We start from the raw sequence: 4790 nt of genomic DNA on the forward strand, positions 1-4790 counted from the left end.
ATGTGAGAGGGTAAGTCTCTCAAACTCTCCCCCATTGTCCTTCCTCCGCACATGTGAGAGGGTAAGTCTCACAAACTCTCCCCCATGGCCCTTCCTCCGCCACGTGAGAGGGTAAGTCTCACAAACTCTCCCCCATGGTCCGTCCTCCGCCCATGTGAGAGGGTAAGTCTCACAAACTCTCCCCCATGGTCCTTCCTCCGTACATGTGAGAGTGTAAGTCTCACAAACTCTGTCGCTTGGACCTTCCTCCGCCCATGTGAGAGGGCAAGTCACACAAACTCTCCCCCATGGTCCTTCCTCCGCCACGTGAGAGGGTAAGTCTCACAAACTCTCCCCCATGGTCCGTCCTCCGCCCATGTGAGAGGGTAAGTCTCACAAACTCTCCCCCATGGTCGTTCCTCCGTACATGTGAGAGTGTAAGTCTCACAAACTCTACCCCATGGTCCATCCTCCGCCCATGTGAGGTGGTAAGTCTCACAAACACTCCCCCATGTTCCTTCCTACCCCATGTGAGAGGTTAAGCCTTAAAAATTGTCCCCCATGGTCCTTCCTCCGCCCATGTGAGATGGTAAGTCTCACGTCCTCTCCCCCATGATCCTTCCTCCGCCTATGTGAGACGGTAACTCTCACAAGCTCTCCCCCATGGTACTTCCTCCGCCCATGTGAGAGGGTAAGTCTCACAAATTCTCCCCCATGGTCCTTCCTCCGCCCATGTGAGAGGGTAAGTCTCACAAACTCTCCCCCATGGGCCGTCCTCCGCCAATGTGAGAGGGGAAGTCTCACAAACTCTCCCCCATTGTCCTTCCTCCGCACATGTGAGAGGGAAAGTCACACAAACTCTCCCCCATGGTCGTTCCTCCGCCCGTGTGAGATGGTAAGTCTCACAACCTCTCCCCCATGGTCCTTCCTCCGCCTATGTGAGAGGGTAAGTCTCGCAAGCTCTCCCCCATGGTCCTTCCTCCGCCCATGTGAGAGGGTAAGTCTCACAAACTCTCCCCCATGGTCCTTCCTCGGCCCATGTGAGAGGGTAAGTCTCACAAACTCTCCCCAATGGTCCTTCCTCCGCCCATGTGAGAGGGTAATTCTCAGAAATTCTCCCCCATGGTCCTTCCTTCGCCCGTGTGAGATGGTAAGTCTCAGAAACTCTCCCCCATGGCCCTTTCTCCGCCCATGTGAGAGTGTAACTCACACAAACTCTCCCCCATGGTCCTTCCTCCACCCATGTGAGAGGGTAATTCTCACATACTCTCCCCCATGGTCCTTCCTCCGCTCATGTGAGAGGGTAAGTCTCACAAACTCTCCCCCATGGTCCTTCCTCCGCCCATGTGAGAGGGTAAGTCTCACAAACTCTCCCCCATGTTCCTTCCTCCGCCCATGTGAGAGGGTAAGCCTCACAAATTCTCCCCCATGGTCCTTCCTCCACCCATGTGGGAGGGTAAGACTCATAAAATCTCCCCCATGGTTCTTCCTGCCCCCATGTGAGAGGGTAAGTCTCACAAACTCTCCTCCATGGACCTTCCTCCGCCCATGAGAGAGGGTAAGGCTCAGAAACATTCACCCATTGTCCTTCCTCCACCGATGTGAGAGGGTTAGTCTCACAAACTCTGCACCATTGACCTTCTTCCGGCGATGTGAGAGGCTAAGTCTCACAAACTCTCCCCATGGTCCAGCCTCCACCCATGAGAGAGGGTATGTCTCACAAACACACACATGGTCCTTCCCCCGCCCATATGTGAATGTAAGCCTCACAAACTCTCCCCATGGACCTTCCTCTGCCCATGTGAGAGGCTAAGCCTCACAAACGCTCCCCCATGGTCGCCCCCCGACCATGTGAGAGGGTAAATCTCGCAAACTCTACCCCATGGTCCATCCTCCGCCCATGTGAGAGGACAAGTCTCACAATCTCTCATCCTTGGTCCTTCCTCAGCCCAAGTGAAAGGTAAACTCTCGCAAACTCTCCCACATGTTCCTTTCTACGCCCATGTGAGAGGGTAAGCCTCACAATTTCTCCCCATGGTCCTGCCTCCGCCCATGAGAGATGGTGTGTCTCAAAAACACACCCATGGTCCTTCCTCCGCCCAGGTGAGGGGGTGAGCCTCACAAACTCTCCGCATGGTCCTTCCTCCCCCAATGTGAGGGTAAATCTCACAATCTCTCCCCCGTGGTCTTCCTCTGCCCATGTGAGAGGGTAAGTCGCACAAAACCTCATCCATGGTCCTTCCTCCGCCTATGCGAGAGGATAAGTCTCGCAAACTGTCCCCCGTGGTCCTTCCTCCGCCCATGTAAGAGGGTAAGTCTCACAAACTCTCCCCCATGGTCCTTCCTCCGCCCATGTGAGAGGGTGAATCTCACAAACTCTCCCCCATGGTCCATCCTCCGCCCATGAGAGAGGGTAAGTCTCACATACACACCCATGGTCCTTCCTCTGCTCTTGTGAGAGTGAAGGTCTCACAAACTCTCCCCCATGGTCATTCCTCCGCCCATGTGAGAGGGTGAGTCTCACAAACTCTCCCCCATGGTCATTCCTCCGCCCATGTGAGAGGGTGAGTCTCACAAACTCTCCCCCATGGTCCATCCTCCGCCCATGTGAGAGGGTAAGTCTCACAAACTCTCCCCCATGGACCTTCCTCCGCCCATGTGAGAGGGTAAGTCTCACAAACTCTCCCCCATGGTCCTTCTTCCACCCATGTGAGAGGGTAAGTCTCACAAACTCCCCCCATGGTCCTTCCTCCGCCCATGTGAGAGGGTAAGTCTCAAAAACTCACTCCCATGGTCCTTCCTTCGCCCATGTGAGAGGGTAAGTCTCACAAACTCTCCCCCATGGTCCTTCCTCCACCCATGTGAGAGGGTAAGTCCCACAAACTCTCCCCCATGTCGTTCCTCCGCCCATGTGAGAGGGTAAGTCTCACAAACTCTCCCCCATGGTCCTTCCTCCGCCCATTTGAGAGGGGAACTCTCACAAACTCTCCCCCATGGTCCTTGCTCCACCCATGTGACAGGGTAAGTCTCACAATCTCTCCCCCATGGCCCTTCCTCCACCCATGTGAGAGGGTAAGTCTCACAAACTCTCCCCCATGGTCCTTCCTCCACCCATGTGAGAGGGTAAGTCTCACAAACTCTCCCCCATGGTCCTTCCTCCACCCATGTGAGAGGGTAAGTCTCACAAACTCTCCTGCATGGTCCTTCCTCCGCCATGTGAGAGGGTAAGTCTCACAAACTCTGCCCCATGGTCCTTCCTCCGCCCATGTGAGAAGGTAAGTCACACAAACTCTCCCCCATGGACCTTCCTCCGCCCATGTGAGAAGGTAAGTCACACAAACTCTCCCCCATGGTCCTTCCTCCGCCCATGTGAGAGGGTAAGTCTCACAAACTCTCCCCCATGGTCCTTCCTCCACCCGTGTGAGAGGGTAAGTCTCACAAAATCTCCCCCATGGTCCTTCCTCCGCCCATGTGATAGGGTAAGTCTCACAAACTCCCCCCATGGTCCTTCCTCCGCCCATGTGAGAGGGTAAGTCTCACAAACTCTCCCCCATGATCCTTCCTCCGTCCATGTGAGAGGGTAAGTCTCACAAACTCCCCCCATGGTCTTTCCTCCACCCATGTGAGAGGGTAAGTCTCACAAACTCTCCCCCATGGTCCTTCCTCCGCCCATGTGAGAGGGTAAGTCTCACAAACACTCCCCCATGGTCCTTCCTCCGCCCATGTGAGAGGGTAAGTCTCATAAACTCTCCCCCATTGTCCTTCCTCAGCCCATGTGAGAGGGAATGTCTCACAAGCTCTACCTTATTGTCCTTCCTGCGTCCATGTGAGAGGGTAAGTCTCACAAACCCTCCCTATGGTCCTTCCTCCGCCCATGTGAGAGGGTAAGTCTCACAACCTGTCCCCGATGGTCCTTCCTCCGCCCATGTGAGAGGGTAAGTCTCACAACCTGTCCCCCATGGTCCTTCCTCCGCCCATGTGAGAGGGTAAGTCTCATAAACTCTCCCCCATGGTCCTTCCTTCGCCCATGTGAGAGGATAAGTCACACAAACTCTCCCCCATGGTCCTCCCTCCGCCCATGTGAGAGGGTAAGTATCACAAACTCTCCCCCATGGTCCTTCCTCCGCCCATGTGAGAGGATAAGTCTCACAAACTCTCCCCCATGGTCCGTCCTCCGCCCATGTGAGAGGGCAAGTCTCACAAACTCTCCCGCATGGTCCTTCCTCCGCCCATGTGAGAGGGTAAGCCTCACAAACTCTCCCCCATGGTCCTTCCTCCGCCCATGTGAGAGGGTAAGTCACACAAACTCTCACCAAATGTCCTTTCTCCGTCCATGAGAGAGGTTAAGTCTCATAACCTCTCCCCCATGGTCCTTCCTTCGCCCATGTGAGAGGGTAAGTCTCAAAAACTCTCCCCCATGGTCTTTCCTCCGCCCATGTGAGAGGGTAAGTTTCACAAACACTCCCCCTTGAACTTCCTCCGCCAATGTGAGAGGATAAGCCTCACAAACTCTCCACCATGGTCCTGCCTCCGCCCATGTGAGAGGGTAAGTCACACAAGCTCTCCCCCATGGTCCTTCCTCCACCAATGTGAAAGGTTAAGCCTCACAAACTCTCCCCCATGGTCCTTCCTCCGCCCATGAAAGAGGGTGTGTCTCACAAACTCTCCCTCGAGGTCCTCCCTCCACCCATGTGAGATGGTAAGACTCACAATCTCCCCCCCATGGTCCTACCTCTCCCCATGTGAGAGGGTAAGTCTCACAAACTCTCCCCCATGGTCCTTCCTCCGCCCATGTGGGAGGAAAAGTCTCA

This window comes from Somniosus microcephalus, unplaced genomic scaffold (genome assembly GCF_052327205.1).
Source record: "Somniosus microcephalus isolate GS21.2 unplaced genomic scaffold, FLI_Smic_1.0 unresolved_chr6, whole genome shotgun sequence".
NCBI lineage: Eukaryota > Metazoa > Chordata > Chondrichthyes > Squaliformes > Somniosidae > Somniosus > Somniosus microcephalus.